The following is a 9679-nucleotide window of genomic DNA, read 5'->3' on the forward strand; positions in this document are numbered from 1 at the left end:
GTCCCTCCCCTTGCCCTTCCCTTCAGGGAGATATAACATGTTGGGGTAATGAATTAGGGGGTAAATGGGGGTATACCGTGATCCCTGCAAGGGATCCAGGTGTTCCCAGCAGCCAACCCCAAGGGTAAAATGAGAAGTCTCTGGGGCCGAGATTCAGGAGCGCAGTGAGAGGGAGAGCTCCTCTGCACAGCCCTCTCTTCCATAGCTATAGCTGGAGGGGGAACCAAGCCCTAAAAGATTTTTAAACAACCTCTGGACTTCAAGCTTGTGGCTTTACTGAGTTGAGATATTAATATAATAGAAGGTAGTGGTGGATGCAATTTACAAGTCTGATGTATAAAAATATCTTGGGCTTCCTGTCTTACCTGCAGCAAGGTCGAATGGACTATGCCCTTTCAGCCTCCATCTCTTCTCACCTCTGGCCTCAACCCTAGATTGGACTTCAGAGCCCCAGGGGAGAAGCCGAGGAGCGGAGCTCCCTGACCTTCTGGCTTAGATCCCTTTCAATAGCTGTCCAGCAGTTCAGAGCCTGGGCACTGGGACACCTCTCTGATCTAGGTTTGACTAGAGTGTCCCAGATGACGGAATTGTGGGGTTAGGGGCAGGGCTAGGGCCTTCAGGTCTCAAAGATAGAGGAGGGGTGTGTGGTAGAGATTGATAGGGGAAGAAGGAAAGTTTGGGGTTTGGGTAGAGAGCTGAGTGGCTGGGGGAGGGGAAGGTGGGATGGAGCTCTAAGTTTTCACCTCCTGGAGATCAGCCCTTCCTTTAGGCCACACCCTCCACAGCTGGCTGGGAAGAGCTCTCAACCCTACCCCCCCCCACAAGCCGATTGCTTACAGATGTTCTAGGAAAGGGGGGGGTTGAGAGAAGGGAGGGTGGAAAGGGGGTGCAGAGAAGGAAAACTGAAGGAAGGAGGAGAGGGAGATCCATGGAAGGGAGAGAGGGAGAAGCTGCGGTCAGGTGGGGAAGCCTGTGAGGATGAGGAAGAGCCAGAGGGAAACAGCTGGAGGGGGAGAGAAAGGACGTGAAAAAGGGTCTCATCTCCCCGCAACTCGCCCTACTCATTGCAGGCAGACAAATTAATCTTCTTCACCAAGGCTCTAAGGATGTTCCTTGTCAGCTCAAAACCTTCCCTGCCTTCAACTTTTTAATCAGTAAAGATCTGTCTACTCTAAAGTGTCTAGAACTGGGACTTCCCTGGTGACGCTGTGGTTGAGAATCCGCCTGCCAATGCAGGGGACACGGGTTCGAGCCCTGGTCCACGAAGACCCCACATGCTGCGGAGCAACTAAGCTCGTGCGCCACAACTACTGAGCCTGTGCTCTAGAGCCCATGAGCCACAACCACTGAGCCTGTGAGCCACAACTACTGAGCCCGCACGCCTAGAGTCCATGCTCCACAACAAGAAAAGCCACTGCAATGAGAAGGCTGTGCACCACAACAAAGTAGCCCCCGCTCGCTGCAACTAGAGAAAGCCAGCGCGCAGCAACAAAGACCCAATGCAGCCAAAAATAAATAAATAATATAAATAAATTTATAAAAAAGAAAATAAAGTGTCTAGAACTGTGCAAGTCACATAGTAAGAGTAGTGATCCAATTCAATATACATCTTTGGGTGCTAATTATGTACAAAGCTCAGGGGGCCATGCTGGGAGGCAGGAAGAGGGAGAAGAAGAGGGGGAATTGGGCTGAGGTGGAAACACAAATAAGAGCAAAGAGGTAGAGAGAGGCTTCCAAAGAGATAAAAGGCAGAGTGACCAAGGAGCGTGAGCCGCGAGTGATAAGTGGGGAGTGAAATGAAGGTGGTGGAGGAAGTAGGAAGGAGGGCCCCCGAAAGATGGTAGCAGGGAGGGAAGGGGAAAGGAAAGGAGAAGGAAAGTAGAGGGAGGGGAATGGAGGGAGAGGACCGGCAGAGAGAGAGAGGCCAGGTGCGGAGCCATGGGGAGTGGGAGATGGGTAGAAAGGGGGAACACTCCCCTCTGGCCTCTTGTCGGCAGTTTCGATGGTCAGACAGCCCGCAGGCCACCTGTCTGCTCCCCACCCCCTTCCCATTTAGGACTTTCTATGTCCTTTGGGGGTCCTTGAATTGACTCTTCCTCCTCTGGTTCCCTTTCCTCCCCACCCTCATCTCTTGGGCACAGATTTCTGAAGTCAGCGTCCTTCCCACTCATCACATTGCGGGGCAGTCTCCCGTGGCCCTCTTTTCTGGGTTTCTGTCTTTGAAATGGGTGGGCAGGGATGAAACAGACCAGAGGTGCATCCAGGTCTGGCCTAGTCTGCACTCAGTGGTCCCCCTCCTTCTCCAAACCAGTGCAGGGCTGAGAATGTGTATCAGAAGTCCCTCTGGCCCCCTTCCTGCTCCAGAGTCCCTGGGGTGGTATTTGCGGGTGGGGGGAGGGGAAACGTCTGAGGTGGAAAGTCTGACGCTGAGTCCAGGCCCCCAGCCCCACTCAGACTGGCTGAGCTCATCTCTCCAGGCAACCACAGCTGGACATTTTCCATGTGATCACCTCAGGGAGGGGGGCTGGGTTCCAGAAACCCAGACAGTGCTGACCGAGTCTCACAAGCGGGCTTGGGGATGGGGCAGCCTCAGGTGGCCCCAACGCACCTCTGCTGTGCTCAGCGGGGAAAGCCCCGGGGGAGGAGCAAGGAGAAACTGGCCTTGAGAAGTGCCAAGGCTAGGATAGATTTTGGGCCCACGTTGGCCCAGGTTTTTTTATCCCTACACGTGAATGTTGACCATTTGCACTGGCAGGACTGGGAAGATGCTGTGTGATGTGAATGTTTATGTGAGGTGAAAACCTGTGTGTGCGTGCGCGTGCGTGTGTGAGACCACCCTGCTCCCTTCCCAGTGCAGTGGGAGGTGAGACAGCTGCCTGCCCTCCCCGTCACCCCATCCCTTCCCTAACCCAGGGCCTTCTCTTTCAACCACAGACAACGGGAAGGCTAGAGAAAGTAAGCCAGGGAACAGAGAGAGGAATGGGTCACTCTCGTCCCCAGTGGAAGAAACTGGGGCAAGGGGTTTCCGAGCTGGCTGGGGGACGATGATCACCCAGCAGCGGGTGCAGGGGCTGCTGTGAGAGTAGCCCCTGGCGCCCTGCCGTGAAGGCTATGGAGCTGGAAGCATTACTGGGTGTCCGGTGTGGGTCTCTGCACCCCTCTTCTCCCTCTCCCCAGCCCCAAGATGCTGGGGTAGGCTGAAGGAGGCTGGTGGGGCGTGTGAGGGGGAGGCAGGGATGGGGGGGCAGGAAGCCTTTGGCTCTTTGTTCCCTCTCTTTCCTGACTCCTCGGTGGCGGCAGACTGGCTTCCTTCCTCCCCACGGCACCTTGGCTCCCAGCTCATTTCCGCTCTTATGCCCTTAGCGCAGCCCTCGACCTGGCACCGTAGAGCTTTTCCAAGCTGGATTTCTGGGCATGGGGACCCCTAGATGAGTGGGAATGGGGGCTGAGGAATGCAAATGAGATGCCAGTGAGCCCCTCCCTCAACCCATTCAAGGTCTGTAAGCTGACTTGAGCGGATCTCGGGAGGGGCTCATTGGCCAGCAAGTGGGAAGCTCTCTGAGCACAGCAGGGACCCAGGTGTTTGGTTACCTGGGGCCTGCCTCTCCTTCAGCCTGGGGTGCACAGAGATCAGGGCTGGAGAGACACCCCACCCCCACCCCAGCCTGGCTTCCATCTCTGTGTCCCTACTTGGCTGTCCTTGCCTCAGTCTGCCCCTGCCCCACCTCCCACCTCCATCCACTGCCCTACAAGTCAAGGAATGTAAGTTTCCTCCCTCACTCTCCCATTGATTAGTCATGGGCGCCCCGATCCCCACGGGAACTGTTACTCACCCTTGAGCCCCCCCTCACCGGCAGTCGTCTCCCCAGAACTGGCTGAATTCCTGTAGGAGGAGCTCCGGTGTTGGACGTGGAGGGGAGGTAGCAGTAGCAGGGGTTGTGTCTGGTGGGCAGTGTCCCAGAGAGAGCCAAAGCAGGAGCCCCCTGCTTCCAACACACACACACACACACACACACACACACACACACACACACACACACACACGGAGGTGGTACTCCTGAGTCCAGCCATCTTAAGGGCCACGAAGGTTTAGGCAGAAGGGGTGGGGTTGGTGTAGGGGACAGTGCTGTGACTGCGGAGAAGGGCCCAAAGCAACCGAGCATCTAGTCCCTCCACCGGTGCTGCCTTTGGGGCCAGGATGAGGGCCTGGGGCCCGCTCTTTGCACTTGGCTGACTGCCCAGGCCTGGCCTCTGTCTCACAGAATCAGACAGGGGCCTTTCCCAATAAGGAGCCTCGAACTCCGGGTCCACTCCCCTAACTCCCTCTCCCCTCGAACAGCTCCTCTGCCCTAAAATGGCCACGTTTTCCCTCCTTTCCTCCTTCCCTCCCCAACACCCCAGTTTGGGCCCCAGGGGAGAGAAGGGGGCTGGGTAAGGGTAAGACTGCACAGGGGCCAGATGGGCAGGTTTGGAGAAGGGTAATGGGATCCCGGGAAGAAAGGGGAACTGGGCCGCATGACCCAGGTATGTATGGGGGCGGGGGTGAGGGCACAGCTTCCTGGAGTTATTGTCTTTCCTACGCTATGTATTCTAAGAGCTTTACATGTATTAACTCATTTAATTGGCACTGCCGCTCTATGAGGGAGGTACCGTTGACCTATCTGGTAAGGTGAGGGTACCGAGGAACAGCGAGGTTAAGTAACTTGCCCAGAGTAAGTGGAAGAGCTGGGATTCAAACCCAAGCGATCAGGCTTCTCTTTAGGAGAAACCAACCCACTCGCTTTGCCTATGGAATCCTTGAGACTCACTGGCGGAGGCATAAAGGATGCCCGAGTGCCTTGTGGGATGGCGATGCTTCACAGAAGCTGCCGGTCACAGGGGCCCTACTATGGCCCCTTGGGTGTTTGCATGGATTCAGAGTATATACTCCCAGAGAGCCACTGATGTATTAAAAAAATACCAAAAACTAAAACCAAAATCTATTGTTAAGTGACAGGCCGAGGATATGCAGGTTAGCACAGAAGTTAAATAAGTGTGACTGGGGAGCAGGGAGGAGATGGGGGAGTGGGGGAATGCAAGAAGGGGTGAGAAGTGAGAGTTAGGGCCGAGCTGAGAGAATGAAGGAGAAGCCACAGGGAGTGTGTGGAGGGACTTCCTTGAGCCCTTCCCCAGCCTTTGCTTCTGTTCTAGGCAGTTAAAAATAGTGATTTATTCTCCCCACTGAGGGGGAGAAAGGAAGAAAGGGATGAGAATTCTAGCCCTGACAGCAGCCAGGAAGCCCCTGGGATAGATCCAGGTATTTGACTTGGAAGTACCAGTTTAAGCAAGACTCTCCCCTTTTCTGGCTCTCCATTTTGTCTTTCATAAGCCAACGGAATTGAACTAGATGATCCCTGAGGTTCCATCCCCAACACATTCAGATTCCTCTATGGGAACTCAGCGGGGAAAACCAGCGTGGAGGCTGGAGTCCTTGTGTGGGGCTACAACTAAACAAACATTTGGTAACTAGGATGAGCTCAGGGCTCTGGGGGAAAGGCTCTGCAGTGGGGGATGGGAAGGAAGCCAGGCCACGCAAGGCCAGACCCCAGAACAGTGAACGGAGGATGGACTCATTCATTCACTCAACTGTGTTCCTTCAGAAATTAAAACCTAGAGAGCTGAGCTTCCCATCTGAGGAGGCTGTACGAGAGTCTGAGCTCTAGATGTCTAGGAAGGGCAAACTCTCAGGTCCCTCCTCAATTTTTGAGGTATTGTGGGAAAAATTAGTGAATAGTTACCAAGTACCAGGTACACATCTAAGCATTTTACATGTATTACCTCATTTAACCCCCCCCCCCAAAAAATCCTGTGAGGCAGCATTTTATATCTTTCAAATCGATGTCCCTATTTCATCTTCCTAACAACCCTCTAAAGTTAACAAGGCCATTTGGTTAATGAGGGATCTGAAAAAGCCGGAAAAAGGGAAATTAGATTTCTAGTAGGATTTTCTAACTGGTAAAGGTGGGAGACCCTGGAGTTAGGGGACCCTCACTTCCCAGGAAGATCTTTGCTTTCTCTGGATTTCTAGATTGGTTTAGCTGGAGGGAGGGTGGGGTGTGCTTTCCAGCCCTTGACAAATAGGGAGATGAAGATACGCACCAAGGCCACATGACATGTTACTGAGTAGGAGGGGGAAAATGACACTGATATCTTGGAGAATGCGCCTTAGAAGTCTTTAGCGATAGAAACACCCCCATAGGGTTGGGGGTTACCTTAAATCTGCAAAAGGAACTTGAGAAGCTAGAGGGAGAATTCTGAGTGAGCTAGCTGCTCTTTGTTTTCACTAACTACTGGGCCCAACAGCAGGAGAGAAGGCAATTAGATATATAGAGGGACTTCCCTATTGTTTGGGGCCGACAGGGGAATCTCGCCTCCTATGGTGATTGTAAAGTCAATGCATTCCTCCATTACCAGTCTGTGGGAGGTGGAGGGGTAGTGGTAGTGGTGGTAGAGAAGGGGGATGATGGAGAGGGGGATGGTAGTGGACACGGGGTGGTTCGCCCGCATGACCTCTGACCAGCTAGAAGAGCCTGAGATTTCTAGGAGGAGGAGGAGGAAATTTGCCAGAAGGGTACTCGAGGGGAGGGTCCATGTGTTTGGGTTCCAGCCTGGGGTGCAGTCAGAGACACAAATCACACCATCACACCTCCCAAACTGCCCGTTTCCGCTTTGAGCTCAGTTCTGAGCCAAGAGCCAGCTCTCCTGCCAGAGGAGTGAGTGTGGCGATGGGGGAGGGACCAAGGAGCTGGAGGCCGGTGGCTGGGAATGGGAATCAGCTGGGACCGGGAATCTGGTCTCATCAGGGTCATGAAATGGGCTCAGGGTCAGGGCTGGTACAACAGGGAGGCTGGAGATCTTAACTGAGTAATGATGAGAAATGCCTGCGAGGGTTGTCGCCCTCATCCCATTCAGGACACACCCACTGCCACACCCAGTCTGCCATATTCTCTCCCACAGATAAACCCCCTATGACATGCCTAGAGGCACAGATACCTATGCAGACGCAACCCCCATCCACCTCTTCCCCCATCCAGCTGTTGCTCACTTTTGCCAGAAAACCCCAGATCTTCCTGTGAGCTGCAAGTGGGGTTGAAAGAGATAAGAGTATCCTGGATCTCCTTTAAGATCTGGAAACAGCCTCCTCTCGTGATCTCAAAGGCCTGCGACCATGTCATGTCTTTTGCCCCTCCCCACTGGGGACAGGTCTGGATGATGTCCCCTCTCACTTTAGGAGAACCTTGGTGGTCTGTTGTCCTCTTGGTCTGTGGTACCTGGGAACCACAGTGACGGAGCGGGAGGCCTGAGATGGAGTATGCACGTTGGGAGGGGGCAGGAAGTTGAGAAAGCAACTCAGACAATGGTGGTTTCCGCTGGCTTGGGTCCAGGTTGCTGGGTCTTGCCTGACCCTCACAGCACCTCCTACCTCTTCCTTTGGTCAGCTTCCTACTCAATGCTCATTTGAGGGGGGGAGAGAGAGGAGAGGCAGGGTTCCTTTGGAGGAAAGGTACCCCTTCTGTCAGCCCCTTCCCAAGTGACCGTTCTGGATTAATCGCAGGGATTTGGGGGCATAAGTAACCCCATCCAGCCTGGAACCATCCCATGCCTAGTATTCTCTTCCATGTAAAGAAATTTGTCATGGCCCGTCTGTGGTGTAGCTATAAGCACTTTGACATTTAAGGGGAATCATGATGCTCTTATTTTGGACTAAGGTTACCCCATTCTTTTCTCTGAATTGTCTGTTTGTAGCCCCATTAGTCTGGAAACTTTAATGGAACAAAGATTGTGTGTCTGTCAGTTGGTACAGGCCCCAGACCAGCATTAGGAAAATAATATACTATACATCTTTTTTTTTTTTCTTCTTTTTGCATTATGCGGGCCTCTCACTGTTGTGGCCTCTCCTGTTGCGGAGCACAGGCTCCGGACGCGCAGGCTCAGCGGCCATGGCTCACGGGCCCAGCCGCTCCGCGGCATGTGGGATCCTCCCGGACCGGGGTACGAACCCGTGTCCCCTACATCGGCAGGTGGACTCTCAACCACTGCGTCACCAGGGAAGCCCTATACTATACTCCTTGATACGCAAAGTGACAATATGATAATAGAGGAGCAGGGGAGACCTTGGGAATGCTGGGATATATTTTTTCCTAGAAAAGGGGAGGGGTTAGGGCCACAGCTACCAGGACCACTTAAATGAGGGTAAACTGACATCGAGGCCTCACTCTTCCCCCACCTGTGAGGACCATAAAAAGCCTCTTTCCAATACAACCTCTAGTCCAGTCACTTGAGTCTCTGTGTTTCCATATTGTCTCACTATTGTGCCCAGTTTATCTTTAGCTTTGCTCCTGTGATTCCCACGTCTGGAATGCACTGACCTCTGTATCATTCATCAAGGCCCACCCAAGCCCTGCATACGTTTCTCCAGCTCATTATAATTCTCAGTAACGTCCCACTCTTCTGAATTCCTGCACTCATCGTCTGGACTACACAGTCCAGCACTTAATTATGCGGGGAATTTACAAAATGCTGTGCGATTTAGAAATGGAATACATTTGGATGTACATACGATAGAAGCAACTATAAATATTTTATGAAAGCATATTCCATAGAATTTTTAATGCTAACGTTTGCTTTTAATTGAAGTACTTTTAATTTGCAAAGGAAAGGTGTATACTATACTGGAAAGAAGACCTGGGTTTGAATGCCTCCTCCCTCACTTAATAGATATGTGACCTTGGGAAGCTACTTAACTTTCCTGGGTCTCAGCGTCTTCCTCTGTAAAATGGAGATAACAACTTCCTCATAGATTTATTGGGAGAATTAAACGAATATACTATATGTAAAATTACCTACCACAGTGCTTCACTGCACAGATTAAAGCCTCGTTCAGTTTGTCTGAGGAATCTGAAAACTATTCAGTCTGATGCGCTCTCTGAATAGAATGGAATGTATTTTATAGGTCAGTTCTCAGCACAGATATTACTTCCCCCAGAAGCCTTCGTTAATCCCCTACCCAGTACCCCAGATTTCACTAGTCATAGCCCTTACCCCACTGTATTGTATCTCATTGTTTAATTGCGTCCCCCACTAGACTCAGTTCTGTGAGGATCTTGTTTACTTCTGTTTTCCCATCATTGCCTAACACTTTGCCTAGATCAGTAAACATTACGTGAATAAACTGAGTCTTTTTAAAAAAAGTAATGGTAAACATAACAGTGATATTATAAAACTAATTTCTGAACTCTATGACAAATAAGTTAAGGTTTTTATTTATTTATTTTAACAAGATAGTCTTCTAGGGACTTCCCTGGTTAAGGCTCTGTGCTTCCACTGCAGTGGGTGTGGGTTCCATCCTTGGTCAGGGAACTAAGACCCCACATGCTGTGTGGTGTGGCCAAAAAACCACAAAACCAAGAAAGTCTTCCATCAAGATAGCACTTCTTCTTATTTTTTTTTTATTAATAAATTTATTTTTGACTGCGTTGGGTCTTCGTTGCTGCGTGCAGGCTTTCTCTAGTTGCGGGGAGCGGGGGCTACTCTTCGTTGCGGTGTGCAGGCTTCTCATTGCGGTGGCTTCTCTTGTTGCGGAGCACGGGCTCTAGGCGTGCGAGCTTCCGTAGTTGTGGCTCGCGGGCTGTAGAGTGCA

Source organism: Orcinus orca, chromosome 11, assembly GCF_937001465.1.
Source record: "Orcinus orca chromosome 11, mOrcOrc1.1, whole genome shotgun sequence".
NCBI lineage: Eukaryota > Metazoa > Chordata > Mammalia > Artiodactyla > Delphinidae > Orcinus > Orcinus orca.